General features: G+C 46.1%; 1 protein-coding gene across 2 annotated transcripts in view; it reads left to right on the top strand.

Annotated features, from left to right (window-relative positions):
- The window catches only part of PPP1R1A (protein phosphatase 1 regulatory inhibitor subunit 1A), a 263,501-nt gene extending 257,506 nt beyond the window's left edge, over window positions 1–5,995 (top strand). For both annotated transcript variants that reach the window (XM_068265113.1, XM_068265114.1), the window contains exon 7: window positions 5,021–5,995. The gene's annotated coding sequence lies outside the window, so the exon portion shown is untranslated. The remainder of the gene's footprint in view (window positions 1–5,020) is intronic.
- Window positions 5,996–17,756: the final 11,761 nt, after the last annotated feature.

Raw genomic sequence — 17,756 nt, 5'->3', positions numbered from 1 at the left:
GTCACTTTGTCATTTTGTCACTTGTCACTTGTCACTTCTCACTTTGTCACTTGTCACTTTGTCATTTTGTCACTTGTCACTTTGTCATTTTGTCACTTTGTCATTTTGTCACTTTGTCACTTTGTCACTAGTCACTTTGTCACTTGGTCACTTGTCCAGATGATCTCGGTACACCTCCTGAGATTCAAATTCCTGCACACATTGCTCTGGGATTTGGGTGTGATGAATGATGCATCTAACTGGCCACCGGAGGCAATTAAGGCCTTCAAAACATTGAAAGCAGCTTTCTGTTCCGCCCCCATTTTGCGTCATGTTGAGTTGTTGACGTCATGTTCATCCTCGGCCTCGCCTTGCATTTCAGTGCGAGGTGCATTTTCCACAGAAAAAGGTTGTGAATCCGGGCACAACATTTGTGGCTGTTCCATTGACCTTTCACAGGTAGAAGATTGTGGGGGTGGGAATAGCTCCTCCGAATAGCCCATTGTGTCCTGAAAACTACTCATTGCATTGCTTTGCGCACACATTTTTTTGTCCTCATGCAAGGCCTGAGTTGCACCTGAAAGCGTGGCCTTCTCCTCCTGCGCCTCCTCCTGTTCCATCACGTCTGCTGCTGCTGGGTTAGCGTTGACGCCCGGTCCCTGTTTATTGAACCTCTTATCTTTATTACATTTATGACTGCATGGCGGTAAAAAGCATGCTATCCGCACGCTTCTTGTCCTCATGCAAGGCCTGGGTTGTTGTGTCTCAAAAAGCATGGCCTTCTCCTCCTGCGCCTGCTCCTGTTCCATCACGTGTGCTGCTGCTGCTGGGTTACCGTTACCGGTCCCTTTTCCTGGAACCTCTTCTCTGTATTACATTTATGACTGCATGGCGACAAAAAGCATGTTACCTGTGCAAAGAAACATGACATTTTCCACATTTAAAAGACAGTTTTTCCTTTGAAACTTTACAATCAATTTTCTCAAAAACTATAAGCTCTTTTTCAAATATTTTTTTTCCTCTTGTACCCACTCCCAAGGTGCACATACCCTGCTAATTTGGGGTATGTAGCATGTAAGGAAGCTTTACAAAGCACGAAAGTTCGGGTCCCCATTGACTTCCATTATGTTCGAAGTTCGGGTCGAACACCCGAACATCGCGGCCATGTTCGGCCTGTTCAGCCCGAACCCGAACATCTAGATGTTCGCCCAACACTAGCATTAACCAATCATTGCGCAGACCCAGACTCCATGGTCCTGATGTACAACCATGCAGTGTCATCTGCCTATGACGCCCTTGCTCCAGTTCGCATTAAACGGTCTACACCACTTCACCATGCACGGTGGTTTGACAGCTCACTAAAGGACCTAAAGAAAGAAGTGCACAGACTAGAAAGGAAGTGGTGAAAATCTCAGAATTCAAAAGATAAACACACCCTTGTCTCTCACCTGGAAAGCTACCAAACTGCGATCACCAAGAAAAAATCCTCCTACCTATCACAGGAGATCGCAAAGGCCGCCAACAGACCAGCCCAGCTATTCCGCACAGTTGATAGACTATGTAACCCATCCTGCCTAAAGCCTACTATAACTCCCTCAAAGGAGCTATGTGAGAAATTTGCGTGCTACTTTGCTGACAAAGTATCCTCTATTCGGTCTCTCATTCAGTCCACAGCACCCAAGACTAATGCAACTCCTGGAAATAGCTGCAAAAACAACCTAACACCCTGGACTGACTTCAAAAGTATTAGTGAGGAAGAGATCTCAGACATCATCCGCCGCCTCCGCCAGACAACCTGCGACCTGGACCCTGGACCAACTAAACATATGCTGAAATGTCCTGACCTGCTTGGCCCAGCATTTCACAAAATAGTAAATTGCTCTCTGCAAGCAGGGAGGTTTCCTACCTCTTTAAAAGAAGGAATCATCAAGCCCCTTCTTAAAAAACCTTCCATGGATCCAGATGCAATGAGCAGCTACAGACCTGTCTCCAACCTCCCCTTCTTAGGTAAAGTTACTGAAAAGGCTGTCTATCTGCTACTTGAAACCAGGCTGTCAGTGAACAACATCCTGGACCCTCTACAATCTGGCTTTAAGAAACACCACAGCTGTGAAACAGCCCTCATCCAAGTCTGCAATGACCTGCTCATGGCAAGGGACAGAGGGGAATGCTCTATCCTAATCCTGTTGGATCTCTCAGCGGCTTTTGATACAGTTGACCATGAAATCCTGGTTAACACACTGCAGGAGTACTGTGGCATCGGTGGATCGGTCCTCCAGTGGTTCAGATCATTCCTGACTGACACAACACAGAGAGTATCCCTAGGACCTATAATGTCCAAACCTGCACCTCTACAATTCGGAGTGCCACAAGGATCAATCCTATCCCCTCTGCTGTTTGCAATCTACATGTTGCCACTCGGTACACTTATCCAACGACATGGCCTGACGTACCACTGCTACGCCGACGACACACAGCTATACCTGTCCTTCAAACCTGGTGGAACAGACCCTACTCCAAAAATAAACTCTTGCTTAGCTGAGCTACAGGCATGGATGAATGATAACTGGTTGAAACTGAATGCTGACAAAACTGAGGTCCTCTTTGTCCAAAGCCAGTGCTCGCCATCAAAACAGCTCTATCCTAAAGCAACACCAATCAGGATTGGGAATTCGGACATAAACAGCTCCAGCCTTGTGCGCAGCCTTGGCGTACTAATCGATGGGGATTTAAGTTTCAGAAACCAAATTTCATCTGTAGTTAAATCTTCCTACTTTCATCTGAAGAACATTGCAAAGATTAAACATCTGATTCCCCCAGAGGATCTTCCAACCCTAGTTCACGCCTTCATCACATCACGGCTGGATTACTGCAATGCCCTTTATGCTGGCCTCCCCAAAAAGGACCTGCATTGCCTGCAATTAGTGCAGAATGCTGCTGCCAGATTGCTAACAAACCAGCCTCGCCACTGTCATATTACACCGATCCTTCGCTCACTGCACTGGCTACCAGTAGAATGGAGAATACTCTTCAAGATTGGACTGCTGACATTCAAATCCCTGCACAATCTGGGCCCTGGATACATGAAGGACTTGCTGACGCTGCACCACACCTCTCACAACCTTAGATCAGCTAGTTCTATAAACTTGGTCACTCCCAGAGTGCACCTCAAAAAATCTGGAGATAGAGCCTTCTGTCATGCTGCCCCTACTCTTTGGAACTCCCTGCCACACCCAGTAAAGACAGCACCATCACTGGAGCTATTCAAATCCAGACTGAAAAGCCACCTGTTTAGCCTGGCATTTCCGGACTTATAAAATTCTTCCTCTGTACCACAATGGTCTGAGTCATGCTTATGCGCTTTGAGTCCTATGGGAGAAAAGCGCTCTACAAATGTTATTTGTTGTTGTTGTTGTTGATTGTCATGGGAAGAATGGGTATGAGAGCTGAACTGTCACCATGGTCCCTGGCAGCTCAAGATCAGGTATGCATGCCCAATGCAGTGCTCTTCCCAGCTAACCTCTGCATGGAGCAGCAGATAGTTGGGAGATAACACAATGTAACCCCTCTGCCTATAAACTGGTACCCTCGAGCCTAGTTGTGCCCCAATTGACTTGCCTGGTAATGACTCTACCTATTAACTTTACCTTAAAGAAAACCTGAACTGAAAATTAAAAGTCAAAATAAGCATACACAAGTCATACTTATCTTCCATGTAGTCTACTCCTCAGTGTCTTTCTCCTGTCCCGCGTCCTATTTGTTCACTGTGATCAAGGGAATTTTCCGTTCTCCATTTTGAAAATGGCCATTACCCATAACAGCTTTCTGGTCAGCACACAGTTAAACTGTAACATCGCCCACTTGAGCCATAGGGAAACATGGACATTACCTGGTACATCAGTTTTCCTCTCAGCTATAACTGACAGCAACTGATATTTTACTGACAGCAACTGATATATTTCAGATCTGACAAAATATTGTCAGAACTGGAAGGGATTATTGTCAGAAGAAAATGGTGAGCTTCTGAGAGGAACTGATGGCAAGGTAACTATGCAATGTTCATTTGAAGTTACCTTGTGTGTTTATTTTAAATATTTTTACTCAGTACAGGTTCTCTTTAAGTATAATATATAGAACAGTATTCTTAATTAGGTTGGGGATACATGTTTCTGTCTCCATGTAGGGTGAAGAAGAATGCAATGCAGACAGACAGTTTCCATGGCTAAGATAATTGGGGAATTGGTAGAAGGAGGATTCTCAAACCTATCACAGACTATTAAATAAAGATTGTCCAGTGTCTGCAGTTTGATCATCACTGGATCTAAGGCCTGAGACCCACTTGCCCTTTCTTTTTGTAGAGCAATACCCTGGAGTGATTGCGATTGGCCAGTAATTGCCAGCTATGGGATCACTCTGGGAAAGTCACAAAAATACTGCAGCAGCAAGAGCATCGGAACCACCTGCATTGGCTAACATTAGCCTAGTGCTTTTGGAATCACCAGCAAGTGGGTCCAAGGCCTCAACTGGATGCTACTTGCAGCATGTTTGCTGTAATAACAGTGACTGTAATAATACACGCTTATATTTACCAAAATGTCCGGTTCTCTTCCTGAGGACATCTTTATACATGATTGAGCACATTCTGATTAGTGTGGATGATAAATATAAACATTACGTAGATGCAGTGCATCCAGCCCATAACAAAGAATTGCATGTAGTAGTATTTAACGCTGGTTCACGTCTGCGTTTTTACCGGAGCCGGTCGTACGGATCCAGCCATCTGGATCCGGGAAACTGGTACGTTTTTACAGCCAGTGTACTGTAAAACGTCCGTTTTCCATAGGACCCTATTGTGCTGCGAAACCTTCCGTTTCAGTTCCGCCGAGAAAACGGTCCGGGAAATTGGGTCCTGCTGCATTTTTTGTCCGTTCATCTGAACGGACCATGGAATTGTACGGACGGTTGGCAAATGCTAATATGAACCGAGCCTTATAGACTGCATAGTGCTAAACGAGTCTTGTTGTTTTTCTTTCTTTCTTAGTGTTACTACAAATGTACCTGGAGTGAGGAAAGGACTTTAGCCTTCAGTGCAGGAGGAACCAGCACAAAAAGGATCCAGAGCGCCTTTCATTGGAAACGATGTTCCGTGTCACATCTCTGCTGCCCGAGAGGCCTAACTCTGCACTGAACCTAGCAATAAATTGGAGGCCCCTCTAGAAGCAAAGAAATCTCAACATTGTCCGACATTTTACCTCTGTCCGTTTGACTCTATTGTGTCTTTACAAGTGTGAAATCTAAAAAGGTGCTAAGACAAGCCTCTTGATGGCATTTCTATTCAGGCTCTCTTATTTCGGGATGACAACATTTTTCTATGTTGAGGTCACAACTGATCTCATGGAATGTGGTCCTTTCAATTTACAACCCAAAGAAGAGTCTTAAAGTGGACCTGAACTATTGCACAGGACTGAAGCAAAACATAGAGAAGTGCACCCTGTATGTATTTAGAGAGTTTAGCCTGTCTAATCACCACTCGTATATGACTAATCACAAGTGTAATATGATCTCTTCAGCTGTGTCAGCTCAGGAATATCTGCTGCCTCAGCAGAGCAGCTAATTTGTAAACACAGGATGTTAATCCTATGTTTGCCTCAATGAAAGCAGTAAGTAAACACACTGCAGATTTATTGCAGGATTTGTATCAGCTGTAACACAGAAATGTTTTTCTTTAACGGTCATTATGCCGTTTCTCTAAGCAGAGATGACGTTCTGAGTTCAGGTCCGCTTTGATATTGGGTCAGTTCCGTAGGTCTGTTGGTGTATCCTTCAGAAAACACTATATTTCACATAAAACACACAGTACTATAAACACTACAAAGTCTCACCTAAATACACTGTATGCATATTTGATGAAATAAGGAGCCATGCTAAAGCACCCAGTTGAATTCTCCCTCTGTCATATTAAATGTACTATAAATCCAGTTTATTTGTGAGTATAAAATAAAGTACCTTAAATCGGTTCTCCTTAAATTTTCTGTGTTTTCATTATGCAGTTTGTCTGTACATCATCTATATTTTATTTTTAGTGAGATCATATTTTATGCTATTATAATGTATGTATGTTAAAGTAGTTTATTATTGTAACAATCACATTTGATATGCTTGCTTAAGATAGTCAAAGCCCTATTTTCAGCCCTCCATTTTTTTATGCATATGGCAGTAAATTTGCATCAGTTGACAATGTACAACGTTTTGTGCATTGCATGTCTGTACTTTTTGCAATAAATATATTGAATGTACTAGGCTGTAGTTTCTCTTCCTGTTGAAAAGAAAGTACAAATTTACTGGAGAGAAAGCTGTCCAGACTCCTCCCCTATCCCATCATCACCCACAGATGAAGTAGTCAGAAAGGAGCTGGGAGAAGGCAGCTACCAATCTCTAACTGTAATTCACACATTTCCTGACCTTACCTACTTCCTTCCTCTGCTGAGAGATAACCTCTTTGTGGTCAGCACTGCAGCTACTGCAGAGTCCCATTAAGTTAGAAATCTGATGAGCTGCAGTACTGGTCACTAGAGTTAATCTCTCAGCAGCACAGTGAGAGGCATGAGAGGAAGAGATGTTGACAAGCTTAGGAACAAGTCCTTTTCTGCTACCTCCATGTTTTCTAGAAGGATCTCTTTTCCTCAAAGTAGTTGATCAAATTAATTGGAACTCCACGCAACAATTTCTAAATGTAACATTTCCTTTTCCTTTATTGCATAATCAAAACATCCAACAAGCCAACAGTTGTTTCAGAGGGACAGACATATTGGCCCATATGCAATTCACTTTTTCACCTGAGTTTTCTCCTAGGTGATAATTTTAAACTTGTCAATAAAATGCTTTTTAAGCCACCAGAAAGCAAGAAAATACTGAAAATAATTTTGATAGTACTTTTTCACCTACTTTTTGGTACTTTTTTAGTTGAATATTGCTGAAAAGTTATTTTAAATCGAAGATGAAAAATTATCTCCTAGGAGAAATCTCAGGTGAAAAAGTGAATTGCATATGGTCCATTGACCCTTTTTAAATTCACTTTTTCTCGTAAGATAAAATGCCTTTTACAGAGGAGCGATCAGCCATACTATCTTAGGAAAAAATACACATATATATAAGTAGATAAATACTTGCTTTGTTTATGTTACATATGTATTGCTCTGTCCATGTTTTAATTGTAGTGATTTTTCTATCGTAAAAAAGAGGAAATCCTTCTTAGGATTCTCCATTTTAACTGTGTCTATCTTAAAGCCAATCATGATGTCATTTCCTCCCTTATTCTCCTCTGCCTGATTGTGTATGCATTTCCCACCCTCCTCCCAGTCTTCAGGCACTCCCACCCAGCTCTGCAATAGAAAGTGCACTGTCTCAGCATGAGAAATATTGGCCAATCAGAGAGGAACAGAGGTGTGGGAGGGGAAAACAGGAGGGAACGAGGCTTCAGCCAATTAGCCTACATTGGTTAAGTCTGTGAGGAAAGTAAAGAAACAACAAAAGGACAACCCAGCATGCCCTGCAACTTCCTTTGTGCGTCAGTGTACCAAATAAGAGTCAGGTAAGCTGGGGAATGATCATTTATCAATAAGAAAAGTAATAGTGATTTTTAACTTTTGGAGTGCCTGGTTAGCATCCATATTACTTGTTTACCAGATAAAAATAAAGAATTCATTCTTGATTTTATGCCTGACAGATACACTTTAAGCTACCAGCAAGCAAGCCAATTCTCAGAATAATTTTGACAGTACTTTTTCACCTACATTTTGGTACTCTTTCAATTGAAGAGTGCTGAAAAGTTATTTTAAGCACATAATGAAAAATGATCTCCTAGGAGAAAACTTAGGAGAAAAAGTGAATTGCATATGACCCAATGTAGTAAGGGATAGGGGCACTTTATACTTAGAAATTTTTATGCAGACTTCCAGTAAAATACTGTACTTTGCTGATTTTACAGGTATGTGGTTCCATTCTCTGGGGTCCAGCACTCACAGGAGATGTTCAGCTAGTCTCTTTTCCCAAATGATAATTGCCTGAAAGAGCTGCATCAAATATGGAAGTTGTCTGGGTAATGGCAGGGCACCCTATTCATCCATGCTAACAATAAGACGTCCAGAAGGGTGAACCAGGGCTTCAAAGGCATACATAGTGTTTGAGTCAAAACTCTGGAACAAGCATATGCCTAATCCAGTAAATCCTGAGTCAGCTGCTCCGAGTACCTGATCTGCATATGCTTGCTCAGGGTCTATGGCTAAAAGTATTAGAAACACAGGATCAGGACTGCCAGGCAACTGGTATTGTTTACAAGGAAATAAATATGGCAGCCTTCATATCACTCTCAGCTCAGGTTCCCTTTAACCACTTAAGCCCAACTGGACGAACATTCTCATCCAGTTGGGCTGCGTGCACCCCGCGCGTGTCGCGGGGGCTTCCGTGCGTGCTCCCGCAGCCGGCCGTTAGCCCAGCGATCAATGAAAGGGATTATAGATCCCTTTCATTGATCGAAGCCCCCCGCAGAAAAGCCGACAGCGTCTCATCAGACGCTACGGTTTTTCTGAGTTCAAAAAGTTCCCCGTCTTCATTCTTCTTCCTGGGAGCGAGATCGATCACTTCCAGAACTTTTTGACTGCGGACATCTTGTGGCCAAATAGTAAAACTACACTCACATCGACTTTTTATTAAATAAATACATTTTTAACATTTAACCACTTCCCGACCGCCCACTGCAAAGGGGCGGCTGGGAAGTGGATCCCGCAAGGACCGCCGCATGCACAGAGGCAGCAGTCCTTGTATGGGCATGGGCGGAGCGATCGCATCATCCGTGGTGCGATCCTCCGCCGGGGATCGATAGCCGACCATTTATTCTCCAGCTCGCCGGCCACTTAGCAGCGCCGGCGAGCGGAGGAGTATATAAAATCAGCCAATCTATGAGTATAAGGCACTTTGTTAGGTAAACAAAGTGCCTTATACATGCTTCCTCCTCGCCTCGTGATCTCTTTGTTCCAGAGACCACCAGTGAGGAGGAAGCCATTGTAAGTACACAGGACACATTGGGGTTTTTTGCCCACAGCTCCCTGATCTCCCACCCCAGCCTTCAGACCCCCCCCCGATCACCCCAGCAGACCCCTGTCAGCACCTTTGCACCCCTCTAAAACCCCCACCCCCCCACCTGTCACTAACTAGCGATGCTATCCCCTGCATTAGGTCCCTAACTGCCTCCTAATCACCTCTGATCCCCCCCTACCTTTAGATCACCCCCAGACGCCATCCCAGACTACCCCCCTGTATACTGTATACATCTGTATACAGCTAGCTTACCCCCTGATCCCCCTCTGATCACCTGTCTATCACCTGTCCATCACCCCTCAGCACCCCCACCCATCAGAGCAGACCCTAACTGCCCCACGGGGGCAACCGATCACTAGAGATGTAGCGAACGGATCGCCGGCGAACGGTTCCAGGCGAACTTACGGAGTTTGCGTTCGCCTGCACCAGGCAAACTTTTTCGGAAGTTCGATTCGCCCCATAATGCACTATGAGGGTCAACTTTGACCCTCTGCATCACAGTCAGCAGGCACATTGTAGCCATTCAGGCTACACTAAGCCCTGGAGCCCCACCCCCCCTTATATAAGGCAGGGTCCGGCGGCCATTACACTCACTCGTGTGCCTGCTAGAGAGAGCAAAGGGACAGCTGCTGCAGACTTGTTCTCCTAGGGACAGATTAGTTAGGTTCTAGGCTGCTTTGCTTGCTCCTGACTGATTATTATTGCTTTTAAAGCAACCATCAATAGCAACACCTCTTTTCAGAGCTCATCCTGTACATATTTTTTTTTTCTGTGTGTCAAACTGACACTTTTGTTGCATGCACAGCCTTGCTAATTGATAGTGTGTGTGCCACTGCCAGCAGTCCAGCACATTCAGTGACTACCTGTGTGTGTGACAGGGAACTGCACATTGTACTACCCAGTACTGCATATACCCCAGTACCTGTTGTGTTTACTTAACCCACCTCATCACTGCATATACCTAGCTTTGTGTTGAGTGAACCCAGCTCACTGCATCTAACTACCTGTTGTGTTGAGTGAACCCACCTGGCCACCTCACTTCATCTAACTACCTGTTGTGTTGAGTGAGAACCCACCTCACTGCATCTTAAGTACCTTTACTGTTCAGTGAACCCAGCTCACTGCATCTTACTACCTGTTGTGTTGAGTGAGAACCCACCTCACTGCATCTTAAGTACCTTTGGTGTTGAGTGAACCCAGCTCACTGCATCTAACTACCTGTTGTGTTAGGTGAGAACACACCTCACTGCATCTTAAGTACCTTTACTGTTCAGTGAACCCAGCTCACTGCATCTAACTACCCAGTACCTGTTGTGTTTACTTAACCCACCTCATCACTGCATATACCTAGCTTTGTGTTGAGTTAATCCCAGCTCACTGCATCTAACTACCTGTTGTGTTGAGTGAACCCACCTGGCCACCTCACTGCATCTAACTACCTGTTGTGTTGAGTGAGAATCCACCTCACTACATCTTAAGTACCTTTACTGTTCAGTGAACCCAGCTCACTGCATCTAACTACCTGTTGTGTTGAGTGAGAACCCACCTCACTGCATCTTAAGTACCTTTACTGTTCAGTGAACCCAGCTCTCAGCATCTAACTACCTGTTGTGTTGAGTGAGAACCCACCTCACTGCATCTTAAGTACCTTTACTGTTCAGTGAACCCAGCTCACTGCATCTAACTACCTGTTGTGTTGAGTGAGAACCCACCTCACTGCATCTTAAGTACCTTTACTGTTCAGTGAACCCAGCTCACTGCATCTAACTAGCTGTTGTTTTGAGTGAACACACCTCACTGCATATACCTAGCATCCCCCTGAGATGGACAAAATGGACAAACCAGGTAGAGGAAGAGGTAGAGGCAGACCCAGAGGAAGGCCACCAGGCACCGGCAGGTCTGTGGCTGCGCGAGGTGGTGTTGCTGTGATTTCGTGCGGACCTGGCCCAAAATACAGTGCTCAGAAGAAGGCACGTGCCATCACTTCCCAAAATCGTGAGGAGGTGCTTGAGTATTTAACACAGAACACCTCATCTCCCGCAGCCACCAGCGCTACAACAAGCACCACATCCGCTGCATTTGACACTTCGCAGGAGTTATTTGGTGGTGAAATCACTGATTCCCAGCCACTACTGCAACAACAAGAAGGCGCAGGTACACCACCTCATACGTCTGAGTTAGGTGGCGATAGTATGGAGGAGGGGGATGATGAACCACCTGAAGTTGGTGCAGTTGAGGAGGTGTCTGAGGAAAGCGCAGCTGGCCAGGATTATGATGACGATTATATGGATACCACATATGTTTCCGGTAGAGGAGATGACCAGGGGGACAGTTCAGAGGAGGAGTCAGAGAGGAGTAGGAGGAGATTACTTCATGATAGAAGCAGAGGGAGCTTGTCGTCAGAAACAGCTGGGGGCAGTGTCCGGCGCCATGTATCGCCAGCTATGGCCAGCCAGCCAGCCAACATGCCCTTCAACGTCAGCTGCTGATGCCACCGTAGCGTCATCACCCCAGGGGGGCTCAGCGATTTGGAAATTTCTTCACGTGTGTGTCTCAGATCGGAGCAAAGCCATCTGTTGTCTCTGCCAGCAAAAATTGAGCCGTGGAAAGGCTAACTCTCACGTAGGGACAAGTGCCTTATGAAGGCACCTGGAGAGAAGGCACAAACAGCTATGGCAAGAACACATGAGGAAAAGCAGCACCCCTCAAAAGACAAGCAACCCTCCTTCTCCTCTTCCTCCTTCAGGCGTATCGTCTTCATCCACTTTCTCCCTTGCACCTTCACAGCCACCCTCCTCCACACCGCCTCTTCCCTTGAGCGGTTCCTTCTCCTCTGCCCACAGCAGTACCCAGCTGTCTGTGAAGGAAGTATTTGAGCGTAAGAAGCAAATGTCTGCCAGTCACCCTCTTGCCCGGCGTCTGACAGCTGGCGTGGCGGAACTATTAGCTTGCCAGCTATTACCGTACAAGCTGGTGGAGTCGGAGGCTTTCCGTACGTTTGTGGCCATTGGTACACCGCAGTGGAAGATACCAGGCCGCAATTATTTTTAAAAGGCCATACCCAAAGTGTACCGTGCAGTTGAGAGGCAAGTGGTGTCATCTCTGGCACACAGTAGTCCACCTGACTACGGATGCCTGGTCTGCCAAGCACGGGCAGGGCCACTACATTACATACACAGCCCATTGGGTCAACCTGGTGACCGATGGAAGCAAGCAGGGAGTACGTGGCTGCGCAGCGGCGTACGAGAGAGAACGGCGCCGGAGATTTGGGCGCAGGACACAGCCAGTATATGGCTGATCCTGCTGCCGCACAAGTCCGGGCCGTGTTAATTACTATTCCCCCTCCAGGCCGACATGGATTGAGGGGGAATGAAATAATTCGGCTTTCAGCAATTGCTGGAAGCCGAATTATTGTTTTAAAAGCAACTTCAGGTCCGTCTTCTGACGGCGCTGAAGTTACTCCCTGTGCCTGCGATAGCCGTAGTTCCTATTACGGCCTATGGTGGCGCCGGCTGCGCCCAAGTCTCCTGCGCTGCTGCGCCCAAGTGTCCAGCGCTGGATTTACCGTGTTCGGCGCAGCGGACCGACTTGTCACACCTCCACGGCTTGCAGGCAGGCCTCCAGCCACCTCCTCTCCACCTGCTACCACCGCTTCGCTGTCGTCATCCTCCTCCTCCTCCTTGGCTGGTGCCGCAATCTCCTCTCCAGCTACACAGCCCCAGCACCCCAGGGCCTATGCTGCATGCCAGGTACGACGGTGTCACGCAGTGTTAGACATGTCTTGCCTGAAAGCGGAGAGTCACACTGGAGCAGCTCTCCTGTCTGCTCTTAACAAACAGGTGGAGCAATGGCTGACCCCGCACAAGCTTGAGATCGGCAACGTGGTGTGTGACAACGGCAGCAATCTCATTGCTGTGTTGAATTTGGGAAAGCTGACACACATACCCTGCATGGCACATGTGTTGAATCTGGTCGTGCAAAGATTTGTGTCCAAATACCCAGGCTTAGAGGACGTCCTGAAGCAGGCCAGGAAGTTGTGTGGGCATTTCAGGCGCTCTTACAAGGCCATGGCACGCTTTGCGGACATTCAGCGTAGAAACAACTTGCCGGTGAGACGCATGATTTGCGATAGCCCGACTCGCTGGAATTCCACCCTGCTGATGTTCTCTTGCCTGCTAGACCAGGAGAAAGCCGTCACCCAGTACCTGTATCATTACAGTACAAGGACACAATCTGGGAGGATGGGGATGTTGTGGCCCAACAACTGGACACTGATGCGAAATGCATGCAGGGTCATGGAGTCCTTTGAGGAGGTGACCAAACTGGTGAGTCGCGATGAGGGCACCATCAGCGACTTGATCCCCTACTCCTACTTCCTGGAGCGTGCCGTGCGTAGAGTGGTGGATACAGATGTGGAGAAGCGTGAACGAGAAGAGTTACGGCAGCAGGAGTCGTGGGAGCCTTTTACACCCGAACCCAATGTTCCCACAACACCTGTGGCAGCACAGAGGGGGGAGGAGGAGGAGGAAGTGTGGGGAAGGAGAGGAGTCAGACTCTGATGATGGTGATGATGAGGAAGGTGTTTCTGTGGAGGAGGAAGAGGCGGCGGAAGAAGAACAACCGCGGCAGCCGTCACAGGGGGCTTCTGCTGCTTCACATTCCCATGGTATTGTTCGTGGCTGGGGGGAGGAAGAGGAGTTGCATCCCATCACTGAGGAAGAGCAAGAGGAGATGGAGAGTACGTCTGCAACCAGCTTTGTGCAGATGTCCGCTTTCATGTTGTCCAGCCTGTTGAGGGACCCCGTATCAAAAAACTCAAGTCGAATGACCTGTACTGGGTGGCCACGCTACTAGACCCTCGGTACAGGCACAAAGTGGCGGACCTGTTAACAACTCAACACAAGGCGGAAAGGATGCAGCACTTGCAGAACAAGCTGTCGATGATGCTTTACAATGGGTTTAAGGGTGATGTGGCTGCACAACGCAATCAAGGTACCACTGGCAGTAACCCTCCTCCTCCCAAGTCCAAGCAGGCAAGGACAGGACGCTCCAGCGATCTCAGGGTGATGTCGGACATGCGGACATTCTTTAGTCCAACTCCTCGCCATAGTCCTTCCGGATCCACCCTCCACCAACGCCTGGACCGGCAGGTAGCCGACTACCTGGCCTTGAGTGTGGATGTAGACACTGCGAAAAGCGACAATGAACCCTTAGACTACTGGTTGCGCAGGCTTGACCTGTGGCCAGAGCTGTCCCAATTTGCCATACAACTTCTCTCTTGCCCTGCCGCAAGCGTCCTGTCAGAAAGGACCTTCAGTGCAGCTGGAGGCATAGTTACTGAGACGAGAAGTCGCCTAAGTCACGACAGTGTTCAGTACCTGACCTTTATCAAAATGAATGAGAAATGGATCCCGGAGGGCTACTGCACGACCGAAGACTAAGTCAGTCCCCACACACAGCATCTCTGCCTGCAGGCCGCTTGCCTTCTCCGCCACCACCAACAGGGTCCAGGACTCTAGGCGGATTCCTGAAATTTTAAGGCCGCTGCTAGCAGTGGCCGCTACACAAATTTTTCTGGTGCGTGTACATGCCTGCCTAATTTTTCTGGCTGCACTGCGGGCGGCTCCAACAAAAAAACAAAAGGCATGTACATGTGCCCATCCCCCTTCGTGATCATTACCTTGCCGCGGTGAAGGGGCTTGCGTATCACAATGAAGCAATGACCGCCGGCTATTTGAGTGTCTCGGGTGGGGGTGGCACACAAAAGATAATAAGGTCGTTGCTTCATTGTGGTCAGACCAAATTTGATCAGCTGGACAGTCACTGTTGTTCTATCATTGAGCTACCACAGCCCGGTGACCATATGGGCTTGAAAAACGCCACAGCCTACACTCTGGCCACGGTGCGCACCAGTCCAGCATTCGATTGTGCTGTAATTGTATTTGATTGTCCCGTGATCTGCTTCGATTGTCCCGTGATTGTTTGATTGCCTCTGAGACTCCACTTCCCGCCACCCCCAACCCCACCCTCCCCCCCACCACCTCCAACCACCACCTTCCGAGTGCATCAGATTTGCTTGTGCTGTGATTGGATTCGATTGTGCTGTAATTGTATTTGATTGTCCCGTGATCGGCTTTGATTGTCCCGTGATCGTCTTTGATTGTCCCGTGATTGTTTGATTGCCTCTGAGACCCCACTCGCCACCACCCCCAAACCCCCCCCCCCCCACCCAAGATCATCCCCCTGTTACTATCCTAGTGATCTAAAAACAGTGATCAGTGAAAACTCACACTTTTATAGTATCACTAGTGTTAGCAGTTAGGCCAGTTAGCTAGGCCCCTTTGTTAGGGTCAATTAGTGCCCAGCCCACTGCACCGCATTCACCGATTAGTCGCCGATTAGCGCCATCACTGTCACTAATCAGCATTGGTACTATATAGTATCTAGTGATCATTCCTGATCGGACAGATCTATAGCAGTACATTAGGGTCACCTTAGTGTAGGCTCCACTAAAAACGCAGTGTTTATCTGATCAGGCCTGATCGTTCGCCCGCACTTGTGTTCAGCCACCCCACTGTAGTGACAGATTTTTTTTTCTGATCACTGCAAAAACACTGTACACTAGCTGTGGGATCATAAAGATGTAAATGCTGGGGGGGGGGGGGGGGGATATCTCTGTAAATGGACAATTGTGTGTAAAAAAATCTAAATATTGTCATTTACAGAGGTAATTCTCCCACCCAGCATGGGTATGTGTAAAAATACACCCCAAAACACATTATACTACTTCTCCCGAGTACGGCGATACCACATGTGTGGCACTTTTTGCACCCTAACTGTGCTAAGGGGCCCAGAGTCCAATGAGTACCTTTAGGATTTCACAGGTCATTTTGCGGCATTTGATTTCCAGACTACTCCTCACGGTTTAGGGCCCCTAAAACGCCAGGGCAGTATAGGAACCCCACAAATGACCCCATTTTAGAAAGAAGACACCCCAAGGTATTCTGTTAGGACTATGGTGAGTTCATAGAAGATTTTATTTTTTGTCACAAGTTAGCGGAAAGTGACACTTTGTGAAAAAAAAACAATACAAATCAATTTCCGCTAACTTGTGACAAAAAATAAAATCTTCTATGAACTCACCATACTCCTAACGGAATACCTTTGGGTGTCTTCTTTCTAAAATGGGGTCATTTGTGGGGTTCCTATACTGCCCTGGCATTTTAGGGGCCCTAAACCGTGAGGAGTAGTCTGGAAACCAAATGTCGCAAAATGACCTGTGAAATCCTAAAGGTACTCATTGGACTTTGGGCCTCTTAGCGCAGTTAGGGTGCAAAAAAGTGCCACACATGTGGTATTGCCGTACTCAGGAGAAGTAGTATAATGTGTTTTGGGGTGTATTTTTACACATACCCATGCTGGGTGGGAGAAATATCTCTGTAAATGGACAATTGTGTGTAAAAAAAAATAAAAAAATTGTCATTTACAGAGAGATTTCTCCCACCCAGCATGGGTATGTGTAAAAATACACCCCAAAACACATTATACTACTTCTCCTGAGTACGGCAATACCACATGTGTATACAGCCTAACTGCGCTAAGGGGTCCAAAGTCCAATGAGCACCTTTAGGTTTTACAGGGGTGCTTACAATTAGGCACCCCCCAAAATGCCAGGATAGTAAACACACCCCACAAATGACCCCATTTTGGAAAGTAGACACTTCAAGGTATTCAGAGAGGGGCATGGTGAGTCCGTGTCAGGTTTCATTTTTTTTTTGTCGCAAGTTAGAAGAAATGGAAACTTTTTTTTTTTTGTCACAAAGTGTCATTTTCCGCTAACTTGTGACAAAAAATAAAATCTTCTATGAACTCACCATGCCTCTCAGTGAATACTTTGGGATGTCTTCTTTCCAAAATGGGGTCATTTGGGGGGTATTTATACTATCCTGGAATTATAGCCCCTCATGAAACATGACAGGTGGTCAGAAAAGTCATAGATGCTTCAAAATGGGAAAATTCACTTTTTGCACCATAGTTTGTAAACGCTATAACTTTTACCCAAACCAATAAATATAGGCTAAATGGTTTTTTTTTTTTTATCAAAAACATGTTTGTCCACATTTTTCGTGCTGCATGTATACAGAAATTTTACTTTATTTGAAAAATGTCAGCACAGAAAGTTAAAAAAATCATTTTTTTGACAAAATTCATGTCTTTTTTGATGAATATAATAAAAAGTAAAAATCGCAGCAGCAATCAAATAGCACCAAAAAAAAGCTTTATTAGTGACAAGAAAAGGAGCCAAAATTCATTTAGGTGGTAGGTTGTATGAGTGAGCAATAAACCGTTAAAGCTGCAGTGGTCTGAATGGAAAAAAAAGGGTCTGGTCCTTAAAGAGACACTGAAGCGAAAAAAAAATGATGATATTATGATTTGTATGTGTAGTACAGCTAAGAAAAAAAAACATTAAGATCAGATACATCAGTCTAATTGTTTCCAGTACAGGAAGAGTTGAGAAACTCCAGTTGTTATCTCTATGCAAAAAAGCTATTAAGCTCTCCGACTAACTTAGTCGTGGAGAGGGCTGTTATCTGACTTTTATTATCTCAACTGTAATTGAACTGTTTACTTTTTCTCTGCTAGAGGAGAGGTCATTACTTCACAGACTTCTCTGAAAGACT

Source organism: Hyperolius riggenbachi, chromosome 2 (assembly GCF_040937935.1).
Source record: "Hyperolius riggenbachi isolate aHypRig1 chromosome 2, aHypRig1.pri, whole genome shotgun sequence".
Taxonomy (NCBI): Eukaryota; Metazoa; Chordata; class Amphibia; order Anura; family Hyperoliidae; genus Hyperolius; species Hyperolius riggenbachi.
This window is presented reverse-complemented; position numbering and strand designations above follow the sequence as displayed.